At 47.0% G+C, this 23,154-nt stretch overlaps 1 pseudogene across 1 annotated transcript; it reads left to right on the plus strand.

Annotated features, from left to right (window-relative positions):
* The first annotated feature begins 778 nt into the window (after positions 1–778).
* On the plus strand, positions 779–21,379 carry LOC144612221 (E3 ubiquitin-protein ligase TRIM39 pseudogene; annotated as a pseudogene). The gene is made up of 3 exons (XR_013549642.1): positions 779–815; positions 9,996–10,142; positions 20,546–21,379. The product of XR_013549642.1 is annotated as an E3 ubiquitin-protein ligase TRIM39 pseudogene (transcript).
* The last annotated feature ends 1,775 nt before the right edge of the window (positions 21,380–23,154 follow it).

Consider the following 23,154-nt stretch of genomic DNA (forward strand, 5'->3'; position numbering starts at 1 on the left):
CATCTCTCTAGAAAAGGAGTGAATTGGTGACCGATGGGCCTGTTTCCATGCTGTATGTCTAAAGTAAAGTAAGGTCCACTGTAAACATCTCTCTCGTCAGAAAAATAACCTCCAACAACCACGCAACAGAGAAAACAAGATACAGATCAGTGCAGGGAGGGAGTGGCCGGGGGGGGGGGACGTATTTGATTATATTGTCTACTTCTCCGAGACATAAATAAGTGCAGATGGCGTCTGGTCAGGGCCTCATCCACAATTCTCTGAAATTTCTTGCGCTCTTTTCCCAAACCAAGCTGTGACGCAAACAGACAGTGCGCATTTTATGGTGAATCTTGGAGGTTTGCTAGAGTAATAGAATGATAGAGTGAGACAGCGGCCAACATGTTCCAGCTACACTGGTCCCAGCTTTTGGTCCATATCCCTCCAAACCTGGCCCATCCATGTACCTGTCTAACTGCTCCTTAAATCATGGGATAGTCCCTGCCTCAACCACATCCTCTGGCAGTTTGTTCCACAAATCCACCACACATTGTGCCAAAAAGTTACCGCTCAGGTTCTTATTAAATCTTTTCCCCTTCACCTTAAACCTAAGTCGTCTAGTCCTCGAATTGCCTACTCTGGGCAAGAGACACTGTTCACCCAATCTATTCCTCCCATGACCTTATACAGCTCTATAAGGTTACCCTTCATCCTCCTGTACTCCAAGGGATAGAGTCCCAACCTACTCAATCTCTGCCTATAGCTCGGACTGTCTTGTCCTGACCACATGTTTGGCGACATGCCGAATTGCCTCAGTCCACTGATGAAGTACAGGTGTTGGTGTGGCATCTTGTCTGTGTCTTCAGTGTGGTTGGCCCGCCATAGATCGTTGATGATATTTACGCCAAGGAGCCTGATGCCCTTCACCATTTCCACATCAGCGTGTTTGATGCTGACATGGGCTTGTCCTCCACTGCGCCTGCTGGTGGAGTGCCTGCCCCAATCAGGCTTCCATTGCTTCAGACGCTGATGGGAAGTCAACAAACCTGAGCGTTGTGCAATTCTAAACATTCCCATCTGTGATGAACGGCGGTTTATCGACAATGCAACGTCCTGTTATTGCAATAATGAGTGCGCATAATCAGAGGGAAAGAGGTTTTACGAGGATGTTGCCAGGACTCAAGGGCTCGAGCTATCAGGAGAGGTTGAGCAGGCTGGAACTCTCTACCTTGGTGCGCAGGAGGATGAGGGGTGACCTTAGAGAGGACTAAAAAAACACGAGAGGAACAGATCTGGAAGATGTACAGTCTCTTGCCAAGAGTAGAGGAATCGAGAACCAGAGGACATAAGTTTAAGGTGAGGGTGGAAAGATTTAATAGGAAACTGAGGGGTAACACAATATGGGTGGTGGGTATATGGAACGAGCTGCTGCAGGGGGTAGTTGGGCAGAGACTATCACAACGTTTACGAAGTAGTTGGACAGATACATGGATAGGACAGGTTTGGAGGGATATGGGCCAAACGCGGGCACTGCAGGTCGGTCCAACAACCTAATGGTTGTGGGGGCAGAGCTGGGAATGGGAGCTATAATGAACCTGTCGGTTTAGTTGATGGCCACAAAGAACTACATCAGTCCCTTCAGCCCAGATCAGACTATGCAATGCCACCACTGCAGCAGCACGTTCCAGGCACCCACCACCCTGTGTGATAAAACATGACCCTTGAAATTTACCCCCACTGTGCAAAAATCAGAGCCGAGAGGGAAGGGGGGCGACGCGGGGGCGCCTGCTGCCTCGTGCGGCGGGACCTGGTTCGCCGCTGCGGGGAAATATAGACAGTTCCTTAAACATCCCGCAACTTTGTCGGCCCCAGAAACGTGGCGACTCTCTCTGTACTGCCTGGGGGAGGTCTGTATTTTACCGGATTGCAAGCAAAACCAAAGCATTTCACTGTCCCTTGTTTCATGTGACGATAGAGTATAATTGGCTCATTGGGTTGAATTCAATAGACAATAGACAATAGGTGCAGGAGTAGTCCATTCAGCCCTTCGAGCCAGCACCGCCATTCAATGCGATCATGGCTGATCACTCAATCAGTACCCCGTTCCTGCCTTCTCCCCATACCCCCTCACTCCGCTATCCTTAAGAGCTCTATCCAGCTCTCTTTTGAAAGCATCCAACGAACTGGCCTCCACTGCCCTCTGAGGCAGAGAATTCCACACCTTCACCACTCTCTGACTGAAAAAGTTCTTCCTAGTCTCCGTTCTAAATGGCCTACCCCTTATTCTTAAACTTTGGCCCCTTGTTCTGGACTCCCCCAACATTGGGAACATGTTTCCTGCCTCTAATGTGTCCAATCCCCTAATTACCTTATATGTTTCAATAAGATCCCCCCTCATCCTTATAAATTCCAGTGTATACAAGCCCAATCGCTCCAGCCTTTCAACATACGACAAGTTTGCACATGAGACTGTTAAATGAAATAACAGTGTTTGCTGTGGATATAATATCATTGTGCAGCCCAATATAATGAACAATTCACAATGGGAAACACTGATGTATTTAGTTTAAGGGAATGAAATTTACAGGCAGTTTGTATCAAATAGCATCCACTTACTGGTCAGGGCTGTGATTGACGGGGCTGAGCTCCGCCTCCCCTCAGCCGTGCCCCGATACTGCAAGGGTTCAGCAGCTGCGCCAAAGAATTTGAACCAGGAAGTGGCGGAGTTACAATGGCTGCGAAAGACCAGGTCGCGAGTTTAGCGGAGGAGGCAGTTTGTCCCATCTGCTTTGATTTCTTCACCGATCCGGTTATACTGGAGTGCGGGCACAACTTCTGCCGCTCCTGTATCACACAGAGTTGGGACAGGGAGGAGAGAAACTCCTGCCCGGAATGTAGAGAGGAGTTTACAGACCGCACCCTCAGGGTGAATCGGGCCTTGGCGAGACTGGCTGAGAAAGCTCGAACACTGAGCCTGAATCGGGAAATAATTCCAGAGAAGGAAAGTAAACTTCACTGCGAGGAACATCAGGAAGAACTGAAGCTGTTTTGTGAAACTGATAAGAAGCTGATCTGCCTGGTTTGTGCAGCTGGGCGGGAACACAAGTCTCACAGCTTCATGCCGGTTAAAGAAGCTGTTGAAAACCACAAGGTAAAAGCAAACCGATTTTAATCGCATCATTTTAATTCCATTTTTACTGTTCAACCATTTAATTTTCTGATTCCCAAACACAATTCCAGGATCAGGTGAAATCTTCCATCCGGTCTCTCACAAAATATAAATCAGGGATCCAGCAAATGGAGCAGCAACAGAAAGAGAAGATTTCTGGAGTTCTGGTGAGGCTTTAAGTTTCGATTTCCTGATCTTGTGCAGGTTTGATCCCTGTGATGTGTGTAATAACAGGGCAGCTCAGTGACACACGTATTGCTGCTGTCTCCCAGTTCTGGGGACCGGGTTCGATCCTGGCCTCCGGCGCTGCAGAGACAATAGGTGCAGGAGTAGGCCATTCGGCCCTTCAAGCCAGCACTGCCATTTAGTATGATCATGGCTGATCATCCAAATTCAGTACCCCGTTTCTGCTTTTCCCCCATATTCCTTGATTCCATGAGCCCAAATAGCTACATCTAACGCTTGAAAACATCCAGGGTATTGGCCTCCACTGCTTTCCGAGACAGAGAATTCCATAGATCCACAACTCTTTGGGTGAAATAATTGTCCTCACCTCATTGTAAATTTCACCCGTGTGGGACGAATAAAGGAATATATTATTATTATTATTATATCAGTCCTAAACAGAAAATAGAAAAATAGGTGCAAGAGTAGGCCATTTGGCCCTTCGAGCCAACACCTCCATTCAATATGATCATGACCTACCCCTTATTCTTTAACTATAACCCCTGGTTCTGGACTCCCCCAACATCAGGAACATTTTTCCCCACATCTAGCCTCTCCAATCCCTTAAGAATTTTACATGTTTCTATAAGATTCCCTCTCATCCTTCGAAATTCCAGTGAATACAAGCCCAGTCGACCAATTCTTTCATTATGTGTCAGTCCTGCCATCCCAGTAATTAACCTGATGAACCTACACTGCACTCCATCAATAGCAAGAATGTCCTTCCTTAATTTAGGAAACCAAAACTGCACACAATATTCCAGGTGTGGTCTCAACAGGACCCTGCACAACTGCAGTAGGACCTCCTTGCTCCAAAACCCAAATCCTCTCACAATGAAGGCCAACATGCCATTAGGTTTCTTCACTGCCTGCTCTACCTGCATGCTTACTTTCACTGCCTGCTGTACCTGCATCCTAACTTTAAGTGACTGATGAACAAGGACACCCAATCTAATAATCTGCCTTCTTGTTCTTGCCACAAAAGTGCATAACGACACATTTATCCATATTTTACTGCATCTGCCATGCATCTGCCCACTCACCCAACCTATCCAACTCACCCTGCAGCCTCACAACATCCTCCTTGCAGCTCACACTGCCGCCCAGCTTTGTGGCATCTGCAAACTTGGAGATATTACATTTAATTCCCTCGTCTAAATCGTTAATATATATTGTAAATAACTGCGGTCCCAGCAATGAGCCTTGCGGCACCCCACTACGGGGTGGTGGATGGATAAATGGGAATTAATGGACACGTGAGAAGGAATAGGCAGCTGGGAATTGCATTAGGGGTAGAGGATTGATGGGTTGTAAGATTACCCTCACGATATTTTAGAAGCATTTAGAAAAACTATTGAATTGCCAAAGCAAATAAAAATGCACAGGCCAAATGTCACCAGTAAAGACGCGAGGAACCATAATCAGTGACATGAAATATTGATCTTCACCTTTCATTTCACAGGAACAGTCACACAACCTTCAGTCCAAGATCACATCCCAGTTTGCTGAACTGCACCAGATTCTCACTGAGAAAGAGCAGTGTGTACTGGCAGATATCCGGGAGGAAGTGAAGAGGATTCTGAAAAGAATGAAGAAAAATCTTGGGGAGATCGAAGAGAATTTAAAATCTATTCAGGAGGAACTCTTTAAGTTCCAGCAACAGATGGATCAAAAGGACAATGTGGTGTTTCTGAAGGTGAGGGGTGACACTACACTCTGATGAAGTGAAAGGGCACAGTCACAAAACGGTGGTGACATTTCAGAAATAAATGCTGCCTTTACCAGTAATTGAGAACTGGGTAAATGGTCTTTCTGTTCCAGCTGTTGTTGTTCCCAAACTAAATTGTCTCCCGCATAATCTATGGGATCTCAGGACTGCCTGGCCGGAATGTAGAGAGGTGTTTGTGGAGTTTAGAATTACGACGGATGATCCTATATCTGATCGCTGAATGGACAGAGGGCAGTAAATCTCTGGGACTCTCCAACCAAGAGACTCTGAGAGGTTTAACCTGTTAGACGTATTTACACTAGAGGAAGATACATTTTTGAAAGTTCAGGGAACTGAAATCAAAGGGAATGGGACAAAGTGGAGGAGTTCAGTCCTGGGCTAAATCAGCCATGACCACAGTGTGGGGATTAACATTGAAATCTAGAACGTGGCGCACACAGCAGATTAATCATCTACATCCAGTTCCCATCAGCAGTCGGCGGTCACCTTGGGGGAATTTGCTCTGTTTTTTTACCCACCTTTGTTCACCATAGAATGACTTCCCATTCTACATCATAGACAGGCCATTCAGCCCATCCTATCCAGTCAAGATTTCTGCTCCATTCAAAATCCCTCCCATCTACTCACCGCACTCAGTAACAATACCCCGAATACCAGGAGTGCTCACGTGATTATCCCACTTGCCCTTAAATTATCTCTGCTGTTGGCTTGAGTCCCTCCAATGCAAGTGAGGTCCATGTTCTCATGACTGCATTCCTTTTGGTATTTGTTAAAGACCGCGTTACATTTCAGGTTTGATTTTTGCTCTCCCATCGATTAGACATATTATTTCATCCTCACCCATTTAAATCCACCGATAAACTTAAATCTTATCTCATCATTCCTGACATCTTGCCCAGATAAACTCCCAGGACCTGCCCAGTCTTTGCATTGAGTTCCATCCTCTCAGTTATGGCGTCATTCTCATGAACATTCCTTATGCTTTCCCCCTTCGTTCTATGTCTCGATGGTAATGTCCGCTTTCTATCTGCATGACAGCGGTGATAAGAGTTGGGGAATGGGAATTATCAGAGGGTTGTGGAAATGTGGACAAATTCCCGCTGTCGGGAATAGGACGGTCCATCTCAGTCAATTGAGATTTGTGTTTTATTTCTTTCAGGAGGAAGCTGGTCGCAAGCGAAGGTAGGACATGCTCTTGACGGAAACATTGTAAGGTTTGGTAACATTGCACCTTATTGTGACATTGCACCTTATTGTAACATTGTAACATTGCACCTTATTGTAACATTGCACCTCATTGTAACATTGTAACATTGCACCTTATTGTAACATTGCACCTTATTGTAACATTGCACCTCATTGTAACATTGTAACATTGCACCTCATTGTAACATTGTAACATTGCACCTTAACAGCAGGGGGACCAACATTCTGGCAGGCAGGTTTGCTGGTGCTGCATGTGTGGCTTTAAACTGAGTAGTGAGGGGGAGGGGTTGACAAATTGGGAATATGAAGATGGAGTTAAAGGGGAAGCGAATACATGAGAAATTGCAAAGGACTCTTGAATAAATGGGAAGGGAAGTTCTAGATGGGATAAGAAAGCAAGGTCAGGGCAAATTGTAACAGGTGTGAGAGGGGAGGTGAATACCGAAGGTAAAGTGTTGTATTTAAATGCGCGAAGTATAAAAAATAAAGTGGATGAGCTTGAGGCTCAGTTAGTCATTCGCAAGTATGATGTTGTGGGAATCACGGAGACATGGCTACAAGAGGACCAGGGCTGGGAACTGAATATTCAGGGGTACACAACGTATAGAAAAGGCAGACAGGTGGGCAGAGGGGGTGGGGTCGCTCTGTTGGTAAGGAATGATATTCACTCCCTTGCAAGGAGTGACATAGAATCAGGAGATGTAGAATCAGTATGGATAGAAATGAGGAATTGTAAGGGTAAGTAGACCCTAATGGGAGTTATCTACAGGCCCCCAAACAATAGCCTCGACATAGGGTGCAAGTTGAAAATTGGCATGTCACAAATGTAATGCTACGGTAGTTATGGGAGATTTCAACGTGCAGGTAGACTGGGAAAATCAGGTTGGCAATGGACCCCAGGAAAGAGAGTTTGTGGAGTGCCTCCGAGATAGATTCATAGAACAGCTTTAGATTTTAGATTTAGAGATACAGCGCAGAAACAGGCCCTTCGGCCCACCGGGTCCGCACCGCCCAGCGATCCCCGCACACTAACATATCCTACACCCACTAGGGACAATTTTTACATTTGCCCAGCCAAGTAACCTACATACCTGTACGTCTTTGGAGTGTGGGAGGAAACCGAAGATCTCGGAGAAAACCCACGTAGGTCACGGGGAGAACGTACAAACTCCGTACAGATGGCGCCCGTAGTCAGGATCGAACCTGAGTCTCCGGCGCTGCATTCGCTGTAAGGCAGCAACTCTACTGCTGCGCCACCGTGCCGCCACTGGACTGGAGCCTACCAGGGAGAAGGCAATTCTGGATTTAGTGTTGTGTAATGAACCTGATCTGATAAGGGGACTCGAGGTAAATGAGCCATTAGGAGGCAGTGATCACAATATGGTAAGTTATACTCTACAAATTGAGAGGGAGAAGGGAAAATCACAAGTGTCATTATTACAGTGTAGCAAAGGGGATTACAGAGGCATGAGGCAGGAGCTGGCCAAAATTGGCTGGAAGGAGGCCCTAGCAGGGAAGAATGTGGAACAGCAATGGCAGGTATTCCTGGGAATAATGCAGAAGTTGCAGGATCAATTTATCCTGAAGAGGAGGAAAGATTCTAAGGGGAGTAAGATATCAAGGGAAGTCAAGGACAGCATAAAAATAAAAGAGAAGAAGTATAACATAGCAAAGAAGAGTGGGAAGCCAGAGGATTGGGACTCTTTTAAAGCGCAACAGAAGATAACTAAAAAGGCAATACGGGGAGAAAAGATGAGGTACGAGGGTAAACTAACCAATAATATAAAGGAGGATAGTAAAAGCTTTCTTAGTTATGTAAAGAGGAAAAAAATAGTCAAGGCAAATGTGGGTCCCTTGAAGACAGAAGCTGGAAAATTTATTATGGGGAACAAGGAAATGGCAGACGAGTTGAACCGGTACTTTGGATCTGTCTTCACTAAGGAAGACACAAGCAATCTCCCAGATGTTCTCATGGCAAGAGATCCTAGGGTGACGGAGGAACTGAAGGAAGTCCACATTAGGCAGGAAATGGTGTTGGGTCGACTGATGGGACTGAAGGCTGATAAATCCACAGGGCCTGATGGTCTGCATCCCAGGGTACTTAAGGAGGTGGCGCTAGAAATTGTGGACGCATTGGTGATCATTTTCCAATGTTCTATAGATTCAGGATCAGTTCCTGTGGATTGGAGGGTAGCTAATGTAATCCCACTTTTTAAGAAAGGAGGGAGGGAGAAAACGGGAAATTATAGACCAGTTAGTCTGACATCAGTGGTGGGGAAGATGCTGGAGTCAATTATAAAAGACGAAATTGCGGAGCCTTTGGATAGTAGTAACAGGATCGTTCCGAGTCAGCATGGATTTACGAAGGGGATATAATGCTTGACTAATCTCCTGGAATTCTTTGAGGATGTAGCTAGGAAAATTGACAGGGGAGAGCCGGTGGATGTGGTGTACCTCGACTTTCAGAAAGCCTTCGACAAGGTCCCACATAGGAGATTAGTAGGCAAAATTAGAGCACATGGTATTGGGGGTAGGGTACTGACATGGATGGAAAATTGGTTGACAGACAGAAAGCAAAGAGTGGGGATAAATGGGTCCCTTTCAGAATGGCAGGCAGTGACTAGTGGGGTACCACAAGGCTCGGTTCTGGGACCGCAGCTATTTACAATATACATTAACGACGGATGAAGGGATTGAAAGTACCATTAGCAAATTTGCAGATGATACAAAGCTGGGTGGTAGTGTGAACTGTGAGGAAGATGCTATGAGGTTGCAGGGTGACTTGGACAGGTTGTGTGAGTGGGCGGATGCATGGCAGATGCAGTTTAATGTGGATAAGTGTGAGGTTATCCACTTTGGTGGTAAGAATAGGAAGGCACATTATTTTCTGAATGGTGTCAAGTTAGGAAAAGGGGACGTACAACGAGATCTGTGTGTCCTAGTGCATCAGTCACTGAAAGGAAGCATGCAGTTACAGCAGGCAGTGAAGAAAGCCAATGGAATGTTGGCCTTCATAACAAGAGGAGTTGAGTGTAGGAGCAAAGTGGTCCTTCTGCAGTTGTACAGGGCCTTAGTGAGACCGAACCTGGAGCACTGTGTGCAGTTTTGTTCTCCAAATTTGAGGAAAGATATTCTTGCTATTGAGGGCGTGCAGCGTAGGTTTACTAGGTTAATTCCCGGCATGGCGTGACTGTCATATGTTGAAAGACTAGAGCGACTAGGCTTGTATACACTGGAATTTAGAAGGATGAGAGGGGATCTTATTGAAACATATAAGATTATTAAGGGGTTGGACACGTTAGAGGCAGGAAACATGTTCCCAATGTTGGGGGAGTCCAGAACCAGGGGCCACAGTTTAAGAATAAGGGTAGGCCATTTAGAACGGAGGTGAGGGAAATCTTTTTCAGTCAGAGAGTTGTAAATCTGTGGAATTCTCTGCCTCAGAAGGCAGCGGAGGCCAGTTCTCTGGATGCATTCAAGTGAGAGCTAGATAGAGCTCTGAAGGATAGTGGAGTCAGGGGGTATGGGGAGAAGGCAGGAACGGGTTACTGATTGAGAATGATCAGCCATGATCACATTGAATGGAGGTTCTGGCTCGAAGGGCCGAATGGCCTCCTGCTGCACCTATTGTATATTGTATATTGTCTATTGTTTTGTTGAACAGCCCAATATATTTATAACGCCCAGTTTATAACCAGCTGTTAAATATTTGCAGAGTTGGTGTTGAAGCCAAACCACAGTTGGTGGTAGATGGTCACTTGCTGATTGAAAAGTTTGAAACTCCTTTTTTGTACAACACGGTATTGGCAGAAGCATCTGATGCCATCAAGCAAGGTAAAGCTTATACCTTTTCCATTGTTCTTGTTTCTGACATCTTTAAGTAATGTGTAGATGCAAGCATTAATGGTATTTTGGACTGAAGGGAAATTGAAGATTTGATCTACCACCAAACATAGCTGCAGAAAAGCATCACAAAGTCAGAGAGTTGTGTCACACAGAAACAGGTCCTTTGATTCGACAAGACCATGCCAACCAAGTTGCCCAACCGAGCTTGTCCCACTTGTCTGAGTCTGACACATATTCTTCCAAGTCTTTCTGATCCACGTATCCACCAAACTGTCTGTAAATGGTCGTCATTTTACCCCCCTCCACCATTTCCTCTGTCAGTTCGTTCCGTACATACACAATGCATTGACTGTAAAAGCTTCTCCTTTTTACTGTTTCCACTCTCACCTTGAACTGATGCACTCTAGGTTTAGACTCTCCTACCTTGGGTAAAATACTGTGGCTATTCACCTCATCTGTGCACCTTATATAGATCTTATACACAACTCTTAAAGCACCCTGATGGGCTCCAAAGACAAATGTCCCTGCCTGTCCAACGTCTCCCTTCAGACCTGATGAAATTGTCGTAAATCCTTTTGCACCCTCTCCAATTTACACACAACCTCATTGTGTTAAACGCTGTATTTAATATCCTGACCTGTGAAAGCATGAGCGACAAACACATTCTTCACCTCCCTGCCTGTCACCGTTGCATCTTCCATGTGTGAGATGCAAATGTGAGTGCTCACAATCACGATGCTCGAGACAATCTAGAGAAACAAGTATAGTTTATTTGCAAGTCTGCAGAGTTGGGTGTCTCCCCTGTCGAGACACACCGAGGTCGGGAAAATCCCTTCTTTTTATTCACTTCATTTTACAATTGTTACACCTTTAATTCCTCCCCTTCGGGCTCCTTCCAATCGGAGCACTGAGGTGCACAATCTACCATCACCGCCCCTGTTGCCTTCCACATCGTACAGTAATATTCATTTATTTCATTAGGCAAGCGCAGTACAGAGTAGTTCATGCCCTCCCTCTCTCCTAGTTCTCTGATTACTTTGGCCTTCCTCCCAGTTCTCTGATTATCTTCTAACACTTGTCCTTGGACTGTCACCATTTGTTCTTGTGGGTTTTCTCTAGCCGAGCACTGTCTGGTCAGTTATTTCTCAGGGTCCCTTTTTTTTAGTCGAGCATGGTCGAGTCAGCTATTTCTCAGGATCCTTAGTCTAAATCAATTACCCCTTTTTACCCCTTTCTCACAATCCACCCTTTTTCTTATGCCACGCTACGTTGATTTATACTATTTCCTCCTTTTCTAGTGCTAGCAGCAGAGTCTATATTCCTCCTGCTGGTCATGCTGTGCTCTAAAGGCCATCATGGCGATGTCGTTCTTTGTCAGGGCTGTCTCTATCAGTCGCTGAGACAACCCCCGTATGCAGGGAATGATGCAACATCCGAATAGACACAGCAACCCCATCATAACTATCACTGATGTTAGGGCTGATGTAAAGATGTGCTTCCATTTCCCAAACCAGGAGTCTAGAAACTTGGTCCAGGAGGTGTCTACTCCTGAGTTCTCGGCCAATTCGATAGACAGGGAGGTGAGACTCGCTAGGGCCCTTGACACGGACCCATCAGGAGCAGTGTTGTTGGAGATGAAGGTGCAACATTGTTCCCCAAACATTACACACACCCCCCCCCCTTTCTCAGCCAGTAGCATGTCCAAGGCCATGCGATTTTGTCAGGCCATTAGGCTGGTAGCTGTCAGTTGTTCTGCTAATCCTTCAACCGCATCTCGAGTGTAATTTATAAAGCGTTGTTGATTGTAGTATAGGTAGTTGAACCAGTCCACATTTTTATTAATTGTGGACCACCAGAAGAGTATGGACTCAAAGCCAGCAGCTATCTGGTTTCTGGTTTTGAATTCATCGGGTACCCCTCTTGGCACCCCTATTGCATCTATATAGATGTGTGTGTCGAATGATCCTCTCACCTCTCTCCTTTGTCATCGGCCTCCTTCATTGAGTTCGACCGCATGTTCTACTGCTATGGTGAAGGGCATCATCAGTTGTGTGAGGGTACAGGTTCCCATCCATGACCCTGGTAGCCGGGGCAACAGGGTATTTTCTCCGCACCACCACCAGACATCGGCTCTCCTGACTATCTGCTTTCTCAGCCAGGAGCTACTGAACAGTGACCCCTGTTCCTCAGCTGTTATGTTATACGTCTGATTGCAGTTTAGCACCTCCCCTATATCCTGTCCATCTGGGTTATATCTTGTATAGCACTCAAATCCCTCCTCCCCGAGGGGAATGGTGAATGGGGGAGGTCGAGGGTCTTCCCTTCAGCCCTTCGTGTTGTTGTTGCTAGCCGGGAATAGGTAATGGTATTTCTGGCAGGTCTCATTCTTTGGTAGTATGGGATTCGTGAATAGTTGTAGTATACATGACATAGCCCCAGGTGTCCTACTCCAATTCAGGGGAAATGGTACCGGGACCAGCTGAGGCTTAGCTCCGGCGCAGGCGTAGCAATTGGTTTGTTGCATACTTCTGGCCGTGTACATCATCCAGGTAAGCCAGGTGTTGGTTCCCTTTTCCCCTGTCGGTATTCCTTCCTCATATAATTGCCTTAATTCTATCTCTCCTGTTACTATCATTATTTTCAAATCCTTAGGCTCATATTCCGTGGTGACATTGCTGACTACCGGTGGTGCTGGGGTTGCCCAGGTATCCCTACTCTGACTGTCATCTTTCTGGAACATTTCCCCCTTATCCTCATATTTTACTATATATCCGTCCCGTTCTACCTCTATTTCAAACCTCAGGCATGCGTCCTTCCCTGTTCTGTCTGCACATATCCAATACCTACCACTTTCCTTTATTTGAACCCTCTGTATGCTTACATATACACGTCCTGGCAATCCCTTGTTTGGGTTTTGATATACTCCCACCTATCAGTTTGATAGGTGGACTTATGCCACCCTTCTCTGGATGAAGTGAATACCTCGCGCCAATTTTTACAGGGATGGGTGCATACATACATCCTATAACCACACCATGATTTTCCTTTACATACATCAAATGGGATGGTGGTGGCCCTTCTATTCTGTGGTATAGTGATTTTTATACATGCTACATTACTCACAAGCTGGGTAACCACCCAGCACCCGATCCACCAGCACGAAGTCTTCATTTTCCGTGCGGGGTTTTGGTGAATACCAAAGTCAATGGCTCCTTTCCTCCACGTACCGTCCACGGGCTGATATTGTCTGGTGGGGCCTCCACGGGACCCTTAAATCGACTTGCGTGTATCCACCCTTTTTCTTTTGTTCGTACTGCTGTCTCGGTGGTTAATAACACAAGGTAGGGTCCAGTCCACCTAGGTTGCAACTTTTCTTCCTTCCACGTTTTTATTAGTACCCAGTCTCCAGCCTTGACTGAGTGAATCGGAAAATCCAGTGGCGGGCTCTGGGCCAATAATCCTTTAGTTTTTAGTTCTGCAAGAGATTGGGATACTGCCAGTAAATAGTTCCTTAGGAACACGTCGTTCCCTGGTATTGTTGGGATCCCTTCTATCTTTCCTAAGTACGGGAGCCCGAATAACATTTCATATGGTGATACCCCTATGTCTTTCCGAGGTGCCGTTCGGATTCTTAACAAGGCTATCGGAAGGCACTTAGTCCAGGGGAGTCTCGTTTCCTCTACTAACTTGGTGATTTGGGTCTTCAAGGTGCCATTCATTCTTTCCACCTTTCCGGAACTCTGGGGATGCCATGGTGTATGCAATTTCCATTCAATTCCTAATGCTTCACATATCATTTTATGTGTTTTGGAGGCAAAATGGGTCCCTCTATCCGAGTCTATTGTTTCCACAATCCCATATCTGGGTATAATTTGCTCCAATAATACCCTGGCTACCGACTGTGAGGTGGCAGTTGCTGTAGGGAATGCCTCTACCCATCTAGTGAAATGGTCCACTACCACTAACAGGTATTTCCATCTTTGTAGTCAGGGCAACTCGGTGAAGTCTATCTGTATTTTTTGGAAGGGCCTTATTGCCAATGGTTGTCCTCCTCCTGGGACTGCTCTCATGATTTTCTTGTTGATTCGCTGACATATTACACAACCCCCTATGACTTGTTTGGCCATGGTATACATCCCACGGCAAGCGTAGGTCCTGAGGAGGGTATCACAGAGGGCTTGGGTTCCCCAATGGCTTTGCCCGTGCAGCCTCCCTAATAACTCCCTTATAATTTCTTTGTTCAATAGCTGCTTTCCATCCGGTGTCCACCATTTCCCATTTGGGGTACGCCGGGCTCCCATTTCTCTCATGTGTTCCTGCTCTTTTTCACCAAAGATAGGTATCTTTTCCTCGGGTTCCCTTAAAGGTATCAGTGACATCATTTCTACCGCTGAACTGTGGCCGCTCTCTTTGCCACCTCATCCGCTGCCCTATTTCCTCGGGCTTCCAGGGCGTTACCCTTCTAATGCCCTGACACATGTGCTATGGCTACCCGTTGTGGTTTCTGCAAGGCCTCCAGTGTCTGTCCTATCAATTGCTCATGCGCTAATTCTTTCCCCCGTGCTGTTATCATTCCTCGCTCTTTCCAGATCTTCCCAAAGGTGTGTACTACCCCAAAGGGGTATTTTGAGTCTGTATACACTGTTCCTTTCCCTCCAATAGTTCCAAAGCTCTCATTAATGCGTATAATTCACAAGATTGGGCTGACCAACTACCAGGCAGCCTCCCGCTTTCAATTTCCTCCATAGTTTCCCCATTCACTATACCGTATCCACTATGTCTTTTTCCATCTATACATCTGGAGGACCCGTCTATAAACCACCGGCTACCCTCAGCCAGAGGTTGTTCTTCCAAGTCTTCTCTACGTTTTGTCTGTAAATCTATTATATCACTACAGCAGTGTTCTGGCTTCCCTGTCTCGTTTTCTCTGTCTTCGGGCGGGTACAGAAACTGAGATGGATTTAAATTTTTGTCTGTAATCATGGTCAAATCGTCCTTTTCCATCAGGATAGCTTCATATTTTAAAATTCTAGAGTCCGTTAACCATCTGTTGGATTTCTGAGCCAATATTGTTCTCACCGTATGTGGGGTGGAGACCACCAAAACCACCCCGAAGGTCAATTTCCTGCTCTCCTCTACTAGGACCGCTGTGGCTGCCACTGCCTGTATACAGACAGGCCATCCTCGTGACACTGGGTCCAATATTTTTGATAAAAATGCCACGGGCTGCCGGTTTCCCCCCCTCCTTTGAGTCAATACCCCGAAGGCTATCCCATTTTCCGCATTTACAAACAGATGTTGGGCAAGACGTTTCTCAGCCCCTCTAGGTCTCGGGTCGCCCAAGGAATATACTGGGTTTGTCCTGCCTTTTTCAAAAGTAATGGCATCATTCTCCCTCTCAGCTCCTGTCTCTCGTTCACCATCTCCTGTTGTGGTTCTATCTGTATACTTTCCCACCTCATTCTTCTCTGGGCGTACCCCTGGCTTTCCTTTCTTTTCTTTCCATATCTTTTTCCATCTCCCTTATCTCTATCTCTAAGCGCTTTATGGATGCCACTATTTCCCTTCTACACTCCCTTGTTCTTTCCCCATCACTTTCTAATTCTGCTTCATTCTCACAGTTTTGCCTTCTCTCTGCTGCCTGCTGATTACATGCCTATGTTTCTGTGTTGCTGTCTCCCTCATACTCCTCATTTGCTGCCTGACAGGTCCCATAAATCTTTCTGTCCCTGAGGTCCCTGAGGTCCTGCAGCCTTTTGATGTCTGCTTCTAGTTCCCGTGCTTCTTGCTTCATCCTTTCCTTTTCTCGCTGCCCCCTTCTCTGTCTATATTCCTTTATGTCTTGCTCATCGTTCCAAGTTGTGACTTCTCCCTCTATCTCCACTATTCCCTTCAGCAAAAGACACTGCTTTGTTCCGTCCTGGCCGGAATAGGGAGGGGGATACCCAGGGTCCCATAGGCTGGGGTACAGAGTTGATTTTTTTTCTCCTGAAGCTCCTGACTTTCATGCTGTTTTGGGGGTCTTTCACCCTTGTTTGGGGAGGTATTCTTTTCCTGCTATGCTTTCCTCAGCCTTTCTCCTTCTATTCTAAACAATTTAAGTACGTCTAGTTCTTTTTCCTTTTTCGTTACTCGGGTTTCTGATTTATCCTTAGGTTTATAGTTCTTAATTAACACTCCCATTTCATCACACATGTTTATATCAAAATATAAATATATCAAAATTTATATCAAAATTTATATCAAAATTTATATCAAAATTTATATCAAAATTTATATCATATTTATATCATTCCGTGGGCCATTTCGTAACCAATTTTTTTCGTCCTTTTTTCCCCCCCCCCCATTTCTCAAGAGTGTTTTTTTAATATCCTCTTTGGATACGGGGAACTTCCTACTTAGTAGTTCAACTGCAGTTATTTTATTCATTGTATTCGTCTTATGTTATGTTAGTGCACTTGGTCAGTCAGTTTAAATGCAGTCCTTGTTCTCACTCCGTTCCGTCTCTATAGTCACTATGCTACCTATTACGCTATTTCTATCTTCTATAGTTCTACTATATTCCTTTAATATTTATTCCGAGGCATCGGCAAGCCTGTGATTCCTGCGATTCTTTCAGGATTTATTCTTCGCTTTCCCCTTACAAGCATAACAACTTTCCTCCAGATTAGGGGAAGCTTTTGAATTAACAAACACATTTAGTGCCTGCCGTACTCAATCCTCATCGGAGCCCAGTCGTGGCCACTAGACTGAACTCCCTTTGATCGGGTATTTCTGCCACTCAAAATAACAGAGTTGAATCATTTTTGTCTTCTCCAATCCCTGGGTTCTTCCCTGCCCCCAATGGCTCAGCATTCGCCCCAACGGACTATCAGGCGGAATGCGGGGGTTGGGCTTACCGCCCTTCCCCTCCCTTTTGGGCTTTCCGTTTTCACTGCCCATCCTCCCGATCGGAATTCCCCTCCGATCTTTTATCCTCCCGATCGGAATTCCCCTCCGATCTTAGCTGTAATCGCCCGAGTAGTACTTAATAGTCAGTTTTCTTACCCGGGTCCTGTGCACAAGAATCACTCGATTTAGCTCCTCGCGATTTCCTGCTCCTCCCACTTGTTTCTCGAGTCTCTGGTCCAGGTATCACTCGCTCAAACCGCTGACGGCAAGCAAGGAGTCTGAGACCGCTGAACTCAGCGGGGTGCACCGTCCCTTCTTCCGTATACTCCCGTCAGCCGGCCGGAGTGGCGATCCCGGACGAGCCCCCAAGCTGTGAGATGCAAATGTGAGTGCTCACAATCACGATGCTCGAGACAATCTAGAGAAACAAGTATAGTTTATTTGCAAGTCTGCAGAGTTGGGTGTCTCCCCTGTCGAGACACACCGAGGTCGGGAAAATCCCTTCTTTTTATTCACTTCATTTTACAATTGTTACACCTGTAATTCCTCCCCTTCAGGCTCCTTCCAATCGGAGCACTGAGGTGCCCAATCTACCGTCACCGCCCCTGTTGCCTTCCACATCGTACAGTAATATTCATTTATTTCATTAGGCAAGCACAGTACAGAGTAGTTCATGCCCTCCCTCTCTCCTAGTTCTCTGATTATTTTGGCCTTCCTCCCAGTTCTCTGATTATCTTCTAACACTTGTCCTTGGACTGTCACCATTTGTTCTTGTGGGTTTTTTCTAGCCGAGCACTGTCTGGTCAGTTATTTCTCAGGGTCCCTTTTTTTTAGTCGAGCATGGTCGAGTCAGCTATTTCTCAGGATCCTTAGTCTAAATCAATTACCCCTTTTTACCCCTTTCTCACACATGGCACTGTGTACCTGCACCCCGACACCTCTCCGTTCTATAAAGCTCACCTTCACATGAATAAATCCCACCTGCCGTTCCTGAGCCCGTTGGCCCAGTTCACAGGGATCCCATTTAATCTCAGGTAACATTCTTCACTCTCCACAATGTCACCAATTTTACTTCCATCTGCAAACTGACGAACCGTGCAGCCTACATACACACCCAATCGTGTATATAAATAAGGAACATCAGTGGGCTCTGTCTCCAGTCTGAAAAACAACCCTCTACCAACATCCTCTGCGACCTTCAGGTAATGTTGTGTTACATCCGCTAGTTCACCCCGGATTCCATGAGATCCAACCTTCCAGAGCGGCCTCCCATGCGGTGTGTAGAAGTTGCATCTCTCGGAGGGCAGTGAATATCTGGCATGTTGTGCCCAGGGTGGTGGTAAAAAGCTGAGTTGTTGGATATGTGCAACTTGGCTACAAATAAATATTTGATAGATTGAAAATATAAGATGATGGGGAACTCACACAGAAGAGGAATTGGTGCCAGCTTAGATCAGCCATGATCACATTGAATGGAGGGGCAAGCCTGAGGAGCAGATGCTAATCCTGCTCCTGTTTTCTTGTGTTCCTTTCCTCCTGTGCACCGATATATTGACAGACTTGACACAGAGGGAATGCAGCAAAGATTAACAATACTTGTCCCTGGGACAATGTGTTTGCTGTGTGGGGTGAGATTGAGTAGACTAGGCCTGTGTACTCGAGTGTTTGGGTGTATTAGAGGGGATGTCAGTGAAACACAGAGTTTTTACAGGGCTCAGTGGGCTGGATGCAGGGAGGATGGTTCCCCTGTCAGAGGGGTCTGGAGAGCGGGCACTCTCTCAGAATGTGAGCTGCACCGTGTAGCACAGAGACAAGGAGACATTACTGCACGCAGAGACTGGGGAACCACCCTGCACCGGTGGCTGTGGAGACTCAGTCATTCAGTGCTCTTGGACCTCAGAGCCATGGTTGTACATTACAGAGTCTGGCCCTTCGGCCCATCGTGTCCATGACCATCTTTTCCCCAGCTATACGAATCGATTTGCCCACATTCCATCGGAATTCTTCTGCACCTCACCTATTTAAGTACCTCCAATATATTGATGATATCTCACTCCACCACCTCCTCTGCAGCATGTTCCAGATATCACCCACTCTCAGTGTAAATCTATGTACTAAACCTCTCGTTTGTTTGTTTGTTCATGAACTACAGCCAAAACGGTACACGATAGCATGACGATTTTAAGCCCACCTTACTCACCGTCATCCTTTTGGTGCCAATGGAAGAAGTTTCATTGAAATCGGTGTTATATTTTTTAAGTTATTCCACATTTTAAAGTTTAAATCTATCTCCTAGGGAGGTAGGGGGGAGGGAGGGAGAGAGAGGAGGGGGGGAGTGAGGGAGGGAGGTAGGGGGAGGACGGGGGGAGGAGAGGGTGCTGCACCAATGCAGGTTTGGCCCAACGTGTCCACTTGGTCTAGTAAAACCTAAATCTCAGATACACTTTAAAATTCTTTGCTCTCAATATAAACCTGCACTCTCGTGATTTGATATCCCTGCATGCGAATAAGGTTTAGATAATTACCCTGCATCCTGTTGCAGACTTTGACAACCTTCCCCACTATCCACAATTTTTGCTTCCTCCCCAAACTTACTAATTACACCTCCCACATTCACATCCAAGCCATGATCATATAACATAAACAGCAAAGGTCGCAGCGCCGATCACTGCTACACACCACCAGCCACAGACCTCCAAGCAGAAAAATCATCCTTCTACCGCTACCTTCTACCTCCAACCACCAAGCCACGTGGATCCATTTCACCAACTCGCCTTGGATCCCACCTGCCTTCGCTTTCTGGACCAGCCTTGCACGCGGAACATTGTCAAGTCCCTCAGTGAAGTTCATATATTGGTTTACAATGAGATCAGTGTGTTAGTTGTACACACCCATCAAATCCACCCGTGAATCCGCTCTCTTTCATCGACCCCACAACCACAAGTCTCCACCCGTTCTGTCCAACACCCGATCATTCAACCTCTGCTTCCTTCCATGGTCCAAGCCACCCCTCCCTCTCTCTCACCCTCCACTCATAGAAACAGGGGCAGGTCATCTGGCCCCTCGTGTCTGCTCCCTTTCACTGTGATCATGATGACCCCACCACCCACCTCTACCTCCTCTATAAACTCCTCAAATTACTGCTAACCTCAATATCCTCTTGCTCCGATCTGTCTCCATATGTGTGTACCCCCCCCCCCTCCCTTCGTTTCTCCTTCACCAGCGCAATCTCGCAATCCTCCTCACTCTCCGCACCCGTCCACCCTCCCCCACCTCACGAAATTCCCCTCTCCATCCCTGGATTAAAAACTCCGGGGGAGATGTCTGTTGTCCACCCGATGTGGTCGTGGGTGAAACCCCGGGCAGGGTTTCAGTTGTCCGCCCGCCTGTGCCTGAGGCCGAGCGGCCTCTCCCCCGGTCCCGGGGCCGCGCTGCCCGAGTCTCCCCCCGACCCCCCCCCCCCCCCCGGGGACTCTCTGATTCTCTGCTTCTCCCCCCAGTCTCCGTCACCCTGGATGTGGAAACAGCGCATGCGCAGCTCGAGGTGTCTGAGGATCGGAAGAGGGTGAGACAGACCGGGACAGAGAGGAGTCTCCCTGACACCGGGAAGAGGTTTACAGTCTGGCCGTGTGTGCTGGGATCGGAGGGGTTCACATCGGGTAGACATTACTGGGAGGTGGAGGTGGCGGGGAGTGGGGACTGGAGTCTGGGAGTCGCCGCAGAGTCTGTGGAGAGGGAGGGATGGGACACACTGACCCCGGAGACTGGAGTCTGGAGGATCAGGCGGGGGCGGGGTGACCAGTTTGTTGCACTCACCTCCCCTCCATCCCGTCTCCCCGCCCGTCCCATCCCCGGGAGGGTGGGAGTTTATCTCAGTTACGAGTCCGGGACAGTTTCATTTTACGACGCGGCCACCAAGTCCCATCTCCACACCTTCACTGGGAATAAATTCACGGGGAAACTTTATCCTTTCTTCGGGCCTTGGGATGTAGACAAGTGGCTGAGAATCTGCTCCGGTTCCGCTCCGGGTGTGTAAAAGGGTCGGGTCCCGGGACCGGCGTCAGGAGCGGGGCTCAGGGGCTGTGGGGCAGAAACCCGGTGGACAACAGGTCGGCGCTGAACGGCTCCCATTTAATCCCCAAACTGCAACACGACCTCCCGACTTCCATCCTCAATACTCTGACTGATGAAGGTCAATGTGCCAAAAGCATTTTTGACCGCCTTATCCACCTGCGACTCGACCTTCAAGGAACCATTCCCCTGAACTCCTAGATCCCTCTGCTCTACAACACTCCCCAGAGGACTACCGTTCACCGTGTGGGTCCTGCCCTTGATCCACGTCACAAAATGCAACACCTCATTACAACATCGCGGGCTCCAGTCTGCGACCCGCCGGCGCGCACATCACCCGCTGTGGCTCCGCTCACGTTTGTAACTCTTCACCTTTAACTTGACGTTTAATAAAGTCTTTAACAAAATAACCCGCGTTTGAGTTCTCTCCGCGTCTCCGCGTCACGGTACAGAGATCTCTTCAAACAGCAGACGCGAGGATCCGTGGATACTGGGTTTACAAAAGGAAAAAGACACACAGAGTGCTGGAGTAACTCAGCGGGTCAGGCAGCATCTGTGGAGAACACGGATAGGTGACGTTTCACAGAGTGCTGGAGTAACTCAGCGGGTCAGGCAGCATCTGTGGAGAACGTGGATAGGTGACGTTTCACAGAGTGCTGGAGTAACTCAGCGGGTCAGGCAGCATCTGTGGAGAACGTAGATAGGTGACGTTTCACAGAGTGCTGGAGGAACTCAGCGGGTCAGGCAGCATCTGTGGATGGAAATGGACAGATCACGCTTCAGGGTCGGGACCCTTGTTTGGTCTGAAGGAGGATTTCCAAGAGCTACAGTCTGTTATATCAGAGTGAATGAATTGGTGTTGATGTGCTTCGGAAGAGGGCGGTAAAGGTCTGACTCTGGAGGTGTAAATAGGAGGGAGGAATTAAATCGGAAATTACTTGAAGGCAGAAGAATAAAGATGAATGTTGGGAGTGGAAGATACAATGGTTCTCTCGGTGTTGATGGCCATGTCGAACTAGAACAGTCTCTTCGGCCCACATAGAACGTGGAACAGTACAATGCCAAGCTAATCTGTGTTTCATCTAGTTGCTCCGGTTTTCTCCCACATCCCAAAGACGTGCGGGTTTGGAGGTTAGTTGGCCCCTGTGAAGTAGCCCCTGATGTATAGAGAGTGGATGAGAAAGTGGGATAACATAGAACTGGTGTGAACGGGTGATCGATGGTGGTCGTGGATTCAGTCCCTCCCCCACCCTGGTCGTTGTACTAGTTTCACTGTCGTCCTGGTGAGTTTCATTGCCTGTAACTCGTTTTCACCGAGCTCACAGCCAACAATGGCCTGCTTCTTTTATCATCATTATTTGTTCACGTATCTTTCTTTCATTTGTTGAAAATCTTTGTACCACTGTCGATATATCTCGTTTCACTTTCCCAATCAGAAGAAGGGTCTCGACCCGAAACGTCTCCTAATCCTGTTCACCAGAGATGCTGCCTGACCCGCTGACCTACTTCAGCTTTTTGTGTCTATCTTCGGGGGGCCGAAAGGCCTGTTTCCGTGCTGTATCTCTGCACCAAACCGTGTTCTGTTAATCGGGAACAGGACTGTTTGCACATCTTGGTTCTGCCACTAGATGGCAGCAACGCCACGCGGTACGACCACAGACCAGCTGAAACTTTGAGAATTCACTTTGACAATTGCAGAAACAGCGGGAATCTGGTTTAATAAGTGACTTTTCTCACCTGTTACCACACCCGAAGCCCAAACCAAATGCATGGCTTAAAACGTTGAGGCTTTAAAATGTGCAATAGAAGCAAAAATTGGCCCAAATACTCAGCAGGTCAGGCAGCAACAGCAAGGTGAAACAGACCTTACATTCCAAATCAAATACTGATGACGAATGGTGTTCAACCTGTGTCATTAATTCCGTTTCTTTCTCTACAAACGCTAACCAACCTTCTGAGTATTTCTTGCATGTTACTGTACGTCTTCATTTTGGATTTTCAGCATCTGGGTTTTTATTTTAGTTTTTCCAGTTCAATG

This window comes from Rhinoraja longicauda, chromosome 43, assembly GCF_053455715.1.
Source record: "Rhinoraja longicauda isolate Sanriku21f chromosome 43, sRhiLon1.1, whole genome shotgun sequence".
In the NCBI taxonomy this organism is placed as follows: domain Eukaryota; kingdom Metazoa; phylum Chordata; class Chondrichthyes; order Rajiformes; family Arhynchobatidae; genus Rhinoraja; species Rhinoraja longicauda.